The 9,219-nt window shown below is 40.8% G+C and overlaps 1 protein-coding gene across 6 annotated transcripts in view; it reads right to left on the reverse strand.

The window, feature by feature from the left end:
• LOC110511300 (neural cell adhesion molecule L1.1-like) overlaps window positions 1-9,219 on the reverse strand; it is a 64,951-nt gene that overhangs the window by 17,906 nt on the left and 37,826 nt on the right. The window lies entirely within an intron of this gene.

The raw sequence follows: 9,219 nt of genomic DNA on the forward strand, positions 1-9,219 counted from the left end.
TAATGTTCGCAGTGTTACATCTCCGTGTTAGTCTATACTGATCCCCGTGTTAGTGAGTACAGTTCTCTGTGTTAGTCTACACTGTTCTCTGTGTTAGTCTATGCTGATCCCTGTGTTAGTCTATACTGATCCCTGTGTTCGTCTATACTGTTCCCTATGTAACATCTCTGAGTTAGTCTATACTGTTCCCTATGTTAGTCTAAACTGTTCCCTGTGTTAGTCTATATTGTTCCCTGTGTTAGTCTATACTGTTCCCTGTGTAAATCTATACTGTTTCCTGTGTAACATCTGAGTTAGTCTATACTGTTCCCTGTGTTAGTCTATACTATTCCCTGTGTTAGTCTATACTGTTCCATATGTCAGTCTATACTGTTCCCTGTGTAACATATCTGAGTTAGTCTATAATGTTCCCTGTGTTAGTCTATACTGTTCCCTGTGTTAGTCTATACTGTTCCCTGTGTAACATCTCTGAGTTAGTCTATACTGTTCCCTGTGTTAGTTTATACTGTTTCCTGTGTCAGTCTATACTGTTCCCTGTATTAGTCTATCCTGTTCCCTGTGTTAGTCTATCCTGTTCCCTGTGTTAGTCTATCCTGTTCCCTGTGTTAGTCTATACTGTTCCCTGTGTTAGTCTATACTGTTCCCTGTGTTAGTCTATACTGTTCCCTGTGTTAGTCTATACTGTTCCTTGTGTTAGTCTAAACTGTTCCCTGTGTTAGTCTATACTGTTCCCTGTGTAACATCTCTGAGTTAGTCTATACTGTTCCCTGTGTTAGTATATAAAGTTCCCTGTGTTAGTCTATACTGTTCCCTGTGTTAGTCTATACTGTTGCCTGTGTTAGTCTACACTGTTCCCTGTGTTATATCTCTGTGTTAGTCGATACTGTTCCCTGTGTTAGTCTATACTGTTCCCTGTGTAACATCTCTGAGTAAGTCTATACTGTTCCCTGTGTTAGTCTATACTTTTCCCTGTGTTAGTCTATACTGTTCCCTGTGTTAGTCTATACTGTTCCCTGTGTTAGTCTATCCTGTTCCCTGTGTCAGTCTATACGGTTCCCTGTGTTAGTCTATATGTTAGTCTATACTGTTCCCTGTGTTAGTCTATACTGTTCCCTGTGTTAGTCTATACTGGTCCCTGTGTTAAATCTCTGTGTTAGTCTATATGGTTCCCTGTGTTAGTCTATACGGTTCCCTGTGTTAGTATATATGTTAGTCGATACTGTTCCCTGTGTTAGTCTATACTGTTCCCTGTGTAACATCTCTGAGAAGGTCTATACTGTTCCCTGTGTTAGTCTATACTGTTCCCTGTGTCAGTCTATACTGTTCCCTGTGTCAGTCTATCCTGTTCCCTGTGTTAGTCTATCCTGTTCCCTGTGTTAGTCTATACTGTTCCCTGTGTTAGTTTATACTGTTCCCTGTGTTAGTCTATACTGTTCCCTGTGTTAGTCTATACTGTTCCCTGTGTTAGTCTATACTGTTCCCTGTGTTAGTCTATACTGTTCCCTGTGTTAGTCTATACTGTTCCCTGTGTTAGTCTATACTGTTCCCTGTGTAACATCTCTGAGTTAGTCTATACTGTTCCCTGTGTTAGTCTATACTGTTCCCTGTGTTAGTCTATACTGTTCCCTGTGTTAGTCTACACTGTTCCGTGTTACATCTCTGTGTTAGTCGATACTGTTCCCTGTGTTAGTCTATACTGTTCCCTGTGTAACATCTCTGAGTTAGTCTATACTGTTCCCTGTGTTAGTCTATATTTTTCCCTGTGTTAGTCTATACTGTTCCCTGTGTTAGTCTATACTGTTCCCTGTGTTAGTCTATCCTGTTCCCTGTGTCAGTCTATACGGTTCACTGTGTTAGTCTATATGTTAGTCTATACTGTTCCCTGTGTTAGTCTATACTGTTCCCTGTGTTAGTCTATACTGGTCCATGTGTTAAATCTCTGTGTTAGTCTATATGGTTCCCTGTGTTAGTCTATACGGTTCCCTGTGTTAGTCTATAAGGTTCCCTGTGTTAGTCTACACGGTTCCCTGTGTTGCATCTATGTTAGTCTATACTGTTCTCTGTGTTAGTCTATATGGTTCCCTGTGTTAATCTATACGGTTCCCTATGTTAGTCTATAAGGTTCCCTGTGTTAGTCTATACGGTTCCCTGTGTTGCTTCTATGTTAGTCTATACTGTTCTCTGTGTTAGTCTATACTGTTCCCTGTGTCCGTCTATACTGTTCCATGTCTAACATCTCCGTGTTAGCCTATACTGTTCCCTGTGTAACATCTCTGTGTTAGTCTATACTGTTCCCTACCTTAGTCTATACTGTTCCCTGTGTTAGTCTATACTGTTCCCTGTGTTAGTCTATACTGTTCCCTGTGTTAGTCTATACTGTTCCCTGTGTCAGTCTATACTGTTCCCTGTGTTAATCTATACTGTTCCATGTGTTGCATCTATATGTTAGTCTATACTGTTCCCTGTGTTAGTCTATACTGTTCCCTTTGTTAGTCTATACTGTTCCCTGTGTAACATCTCTGAGTTAGTCTATACTGTTCCCTGTGTTAGTCTATATGGTTCCCTGTGTTAGTCTATATGGTTCCCTATGTTAGTCTATACGGTTCCCTGTGTTGCGTCTATGTTAGTCTATACTGTTCTATGTGTTAGTCTATACTGTTCCCTGTGTCCGTCTATACTGTTCCATGTCTAACATCTCTGTGTTAGTCTATACTGTTCCCTGTGTAACATCTGTGTTAGTCTATACTGTTCCCTATCTTAGTCTATACTGTTCCCTGTGTAACATCTCTGAGTTAGTCTATACTGTTCCCTGTGTTAGTCTATATGGTTCCCTGTGTTAGTCTATACGGTTCACTATGTTAGTCTATACGGTTCCCTGTGTTGCGTCTATGTTAGTCTATACTGTTCTCTGTGTTAGTCTATATGGTTCCCTGTGTTAGTCTATACTGTTCCCTGCGTTAGTCTATACTGTTCCCTGTGTTAGTCTATACGGTTCCCTGTGTTGCTTTTATGTTAGTCTATACTGTTCTCTGTGTTAGTCTATACTGTTCCCTGTGTCCGTCTATACTGTTCCATGTCTAACATCTCCGTGTTAGCCTATACTGTTCCCTGTGTAACATCTCTGTGTTAGTATATACTGTTCCCTATCTTAGTCTATACTGTTCCCTGTGTTAGTCTATACTGTTCCCTGTGTTAGTCTATACTGTTCCCTGTGTCAGTCTATACTGTTCCCTGTGTTAATCTATACTGTTCCCTGTGTTGCATCTCTGAGTTAGTCTATACTGTTCCCTGTGTTAGTCTATATGGTTCCCTGTGTTAGTCTATACGGTTCCCTATGTTAGTCTATACGGTTCCCTGTGTTGCGTCTATGTTAGTCGATACTGTTCTCTGTGTTAGTCTATACTGTTCCCTGTGTCCGTCTATACTGTTTCATGTCTAACATCTCTGTGTTAGTCTATACTGTTCCCTGTGTAACATCTGTGTTAGTCTATACTGTTCCCTGTGTTAGTCTATACTGTCCCATGTGTTAGTCTATACTGTTCCCTGTGTTAGTCTATACTGTTCCCTGTGTTACTCTATACTGTTCCCTGTGCTAGTCTATACTGTTCCCTGTGCTAGTCTATACTGTTCCCTGTGTTAGTCTATATTGTTCCCTGTGTTAGTCTATACTGTTCCCTGTGTTAGTCTATACTGTTCCCTGTGTTAGTCTATACTGTTCCCTGTGTTAGTCTATACTGTTCCCTGTGTTAGTCTATATGTTAGTCTATACTGTTCACTGTATTAGTCTATGCTGTTCCCTGTGTTAGTCTATGCTGTTCCCTGTGTTAGTCTATAATGATCCCTGTGTTAGTCTATAATGATCCCTGTGTTAGTCTGTACTGTTCTCCGAGCTAGTATATACTGTTGTGTTGGTCTATACTGTTCCCTGTGTTACATCTCAGTTTTAGTCTATACTGTTCCCTGTGTTAATCTATACTGTTCCCTGTGTCAGTCTATCCGGTTCCATGTGTTAGTCTATACTGTTCCCTGTGTAACATCTCTGTGTTAGTCTATACTGTTCCCTGTGTAACATCTCTGAGTTAGTCTATACTGTTCCCTGTGTTAGTCTATACTGTTCCCGGTGTTAGTCTATACTGTTCCCTGTGTAAATCTATACTGTTCCCTGTGTAACATTTCTGAGTTAGTCTATACTGTTCCCTGTGTTATTTTATACTGTTCCCTGTGTTAGTCAATACTGTTCCATGTGTCAGTCTATACTGTTCCCTGTGTTAGTCTATACTGTTCCCTGTGTAACATCTCTGAGTTAGTCTATACTGTTCCCTGTGTTAGTCTATACTGTTCCCTGTGTTAGTCCATATGTTAGTCGATACTGTTCCCTGTGTAACATCTCTGAGTTAGTCTATACTGTTCCCTGTGTAAGTCTATACTGTTCCCTATGTCAGTCTATCCTGTTCCCTGTATTAGTATATACTGTTCCCTGTGTCGGTCTATCCTGTTCCCTGTGTTAGTCTATACTGTTCCCTGTGTTAGTCTATACTGTTCCCTGTGTTAGTCTATACTGTTCCCTGTGTAAGATCTCTGAGTTAGTCTATACTGTTCCCTGTGTTAGTCTATACGGTTCCTTGTGTTAGTCTATAAGGTTCCCTGTGTTAGTCTATACTGTTCCCTGTGTTAGTCTATATGTTAGTCGATACTGTTCCCTGTGTTAGTCTATACTGTTCCCTGTGTAACATATCTGAGTTAGTCTATACTGTTCCCTGTGTTAGTCTATACTGTTCCCTGTGTAACATCTCTGAGTTAGTCTATACTGTTCCCTGTGTTAGTCTATACTGTTCCCTGTGTTAGTCCATATGTTAGTCGATACTGTTCCCTGTGTAACATCTCTGAGTTAGTCTATACTGTTCCCTGTGTAAGTCTATACTGTTCCCTATGTCAGTCTATCCTGTTCCCTGTATTAGTATATACTGTTCCCTGTGTCGGTCTATCCTGTTCCCTGTGTTAGTCTATACTGTTCCCTGTGTTAGTCTATACTGTTCCCTGTGTTAGTCTATACTGTTCCCTGTGTAAGATCTCTGAGTTAGTCTATACTGTTCCCTGTGTTAGTCTATACGGTTCCTTGTGTTAGTCTATAAGGTTCCCTGTGTTAGTCTATACTGTTCCCTGTGTTAGTCTATATGTTAGTCGATACTGTTCCCTGTGTTAGTCTATACTGTTCCCTGTGTAACATATCTGAGTTAGTCTATACTGTTCCCTGTGTTAGTCTATACTGTTCCCTGTGTTAGTCTATACTGTTCCCTGTGTTAGTCTATACTGTTCCCTGTGTTAGTCTATATGTTAGTCTATACTGTTCACTGTATTAGTCTATGCTGTTCCCTGTGTTAGTCTATGCTGTTCCCTGTGTTAGTCTATAATGATCCCTGTGTTAGTCTATAATGATCCCTGTGTTAGTCTGTACTGTTCTCCGAGCTAGTATATACTGTTGTGTTGGTCTATACTGTTCCCTGTGTTACATCTCAGTTTTAGTCTATACTGTTCCCTGTGTTAATCTATACTGTTCCCTGTGTCAGTCTATCCGGTTCCATGTGTTAGTCTATACTGTTCCCTGTGTAACATCTCTGTGTTAGTCTATACTGTTCCCTGTGTAACATCTCTGAGTTAGTCTATACTGTTCCCTGTGTTAGTCTATACTGTTCCCGGTGTTAGTCTATACTGTTCCCTGTGTAAATCTATACTGTTCCCTGTGTAACATTTCTGAGTTAGTCTATACTGTTCCCTGTGTTATTTTATACTGTTCCCTGTGTTAGTCAATACTGTTCCATGTGTCAGTCTATACTGTTCCCTGTGTTAGTCTATACTGTTCCCTGTGTAACATCTCTGAGTTAGTCTATACTGTTCCCTGTGTTAGTCTATACTGTTCCCTGTGTTAGTCCATATGTTAGTCGATACTGTTCCCTGTGTAACATCTCTGAGTTAGTCTATACTGTTCCCTGTGTAAGTCTATACTGTTCCCTATGTCAGTCTATCCTGTTCCCTGTATTAGTATATACTGTTCCCTGTGTCGGTCTATCCTGTTCCCTGTGTTAGTCTATACTGTTCCCTGTGTTAGTCTATACTGTTCCCTGTGTTAGTCTATACTGTTCCCTGTGTAAGATCTCTGAGTTAGTCTATACTGTTCCCTGTGTTAGTCTATACGGTTCCTTGTGTTAGTCTATAAGGTTCCCTGTGTTAGTCTATACTGTTCCCTGTGTTAGTCTATATGTTAGTCGATACTGTTCCCTGTGTTAGTCTATACTGTTCCCTGTGTAACATATCTGAGTTAGTCTATACTGTTCCCTGTGTTAGTCTATACTGTTCCCTGTGTCAGTCTATCCTGTTCCCTGTGTTAGTCTATACTGTTCCCTGTGTCAGTCTATCCTGTTCCCTGTATTAGTCTATACTGTTCCCTGTTTTAGTCTATACTGTTCCCTGTGTAACATCTCTGAGTTAGTCTATACTGTTCCCTGTGTTAGTCTATATGGTTCCCTGTGTTGCATCTATGTTAGTCTATACTGTTCTCTGTGTTAGTCTATACTGTTCCCTGTGTAACATATCTGAGTTAGTCTATACTGTTCCCTGTGTTAGTCTATACTGTTCCCTGTGTCAGTCTATCCTGTTCCCTGTGTTAGTCTATACTGTTCCCTGTGTCAGTCTATCCTGTTCCCTGTATTAGTCTATACTGTTCCCTGTTTTAGTCTATACTGTTCCCTGTGTAACATCTCTGAGTTAGTCTATACTGTTCCCTGTGTTAGTCTATATGGTTCCCTGTGTTGCATCTATGTTAGTCTATACTGTTCTCTGTGTTAGTCTATACTGTTCCCTGTGTCCGTCTATACTGTTCCATGTCTAACATCTCTGTGTTAGTCTATACTGTTCCCTGTGTAACATCTGTGTTAGTCTATACTGTTCCCTATCTTAGTCTATACTGTTCCCTGTGTTAGTCTATACTGTTCCCTGTTTTAGTCTATACTGTTCCCTGTGTAACATCTCTGTGTTAGTCTATACTGTTCCCTGTGTTAGTCTATATGGTTCCCTTTGTTAGTCTATACGGTTCCCTATGTTAGTCTATACGGTTCCCTGTGTTGCATCTATGTTAGTCTATACTGTTCTCTGTGTTAGTCTATACTGTTCCCTGTGTCCGTCTATACTGTTCCATGTCTAACATCTCTGTGTTAGTCTATACTGTTCCCTGTGTAACATCTGTGTTAGTCTATACTGTTCCCTATCTTAGTCTATACTGTTCCCTGTGTTAGTCTATACTGTTCCCTGTTTTAGTCTATACTGTTCCCTGTGTAACATCTCTGAGTTAGTCTATACTGTTCCCTGTGTTAGTCTATATGGTTCCCTTTGTTAGTCTATACGGTTCCCCGTTTAGTCTATACTGATCCCCGTGTTAGTCTATACTGATCCCCGTGTTAGTCTATACTGATCCCCGTGTTAGTCTATACTGATCCCCGTGTTAGTCTATACTGTTCCCCGTGTTAGTCTATACTGTTCCCTGTGTTAGTCTATACTGTTCCCCGTGTTAGTCTATACTGTTCCCCGTGTTAGTCTATACTGTTCCCTGTGTTAGTCTATACTGTTCCCCGTGTTAGTCTATACTGTTCCCCGTGTTAGTCTATACTGTTCCCCGTGTTAGTCTATACTGTTCCCCGTGTTAGTCTATACTGTTCCCCGTGTTAGTCTATACTGTTCCCCGTGTTAGTCTATACTGTTCCCTGTGTTAGTCTATAATGATCCCCGTGTTAGTCTATACTGTTCCCCGTGTTAGTCTATACTGTTCCCCGTGTTAGTCTATACTGTTCCCTGTGTTAGTCTATACTGTTCCCCGTGTTAGTCTATACTGTTCCCTGTGTTAGTCTATACTGTTCCCCGTGTTAGTCTATACTGTTCCCCGTGTTAGTCTATACTGTTCCCCGTGTTAGTCTATACTGATCCCTGTGTTAGTCCATATTGTTCTTAGTGTAACATCTCTGTGTTAGAGATGTAACACAGGGAACCATATGGACTAACACAGAGATGAAATACAGGGAACAGTACTGACTGTGTTAATCTATACTGTTCCCCGTGTTAGTCTATACTGTTCCCTGTGTTAGTCTATACTGATCCCTGTGTTAGTCCATATTGTTCTCAGTGTAACATCTCTGTTTTAGAGATGTAACACAGGGAACCGTATGGACTAACACAGAGATGTAATACAGGGAACAGTACGGACTGTGTTAGTCTATACTGTTCTCCGTGTTAGTCTATACTGTTCCCTGTGTTAGTCTATACTGATCCCTGTGTTAGTCTATACTGATCCCTGTGTTAGTCTATACTGATCCTTGTGTTAGTCTATACTGTTCCCTGTGTTAGTCTATACTGTTCCCTGTGTTAGTCTATACTGTTCCCCGTGTTAGTCTATACTCTTCTCCGTGTTAGTCTATACTGTTCCCTGTGTTAGTCTATACTGTTCCCTGTGTTAGTCTATACTGTTCCCTGTGTTAGTCTATACTGTTCCCTGTGTTAGTCTATACTGTTCCCCGTGTTAGTCTATACTGTTCCCCGTGTTAGTCTATACTGTTCCCTGTTTTAGTCTATACTGTTCCCTGTGTAACATCTCTGAGTTAGTCTATACTGTTCCCCGTGTTAGTCTATACTGTTCTCCGTGTTAGTCTATACTGTTCCCTGTGTTAGTCTATACTGATCCCCGTGTTAGTCTATACTGTTCCCCGTGTTAGTCTATACTGTTCCCTGTGTTAGTCTATACTGTTCCCTGTGTTAGTCTATACTGTTCCCTGTGTTAGTCTATACTGTTCCCTGTGTTAGTCTATACTGTTCCCTGTTTTAGTCTATACTGTTCCCTGTGTTAGTCTATACTGTTCCCCGTGTTAGTCTATACTCTTCTCCGTGTTAGTCTATACTGTTCCCTGTGTTAGTCTATACTGTTCCCTGTGTTAGTCTATACTGTTCCCCGTGTTAGTCTATACTGATCCCTGTGTTAGTCTATACTGTTCCCTGTGTTAGTCTATACTGATCCCCGTGTTAGTCTATACTGTTCCCCGTGTTAGTCTATACTGTTCCCTGTGTTAGTCTATACTGTTCCCTTTGTTAGTCTATACTGTTCCCTGTGTTACATCTCTGTGCTCCCTTCATGTACCTTTACCTGATAGTAATTTAGCAGACGCTCTTATTCAGAGCGAC

Source organism: Oncorhynchus mykiss, chromosome 9 (genome assembly GCF_013265735.2).
Source record: "Oncorhynchus mykiss isolate Arlee chromosome 9, USDA_OmykA_1.1, whole genome shotgun sequence".
In the NCBI taxonomy this organism is placed as follows: domain Eukaryota; kingdom Metazoa; phylum Chordata; class Actinopteri; order Salmoniformes; family Salmonidae; genus Oncorhynchus; species Oncorhynchus mykiss.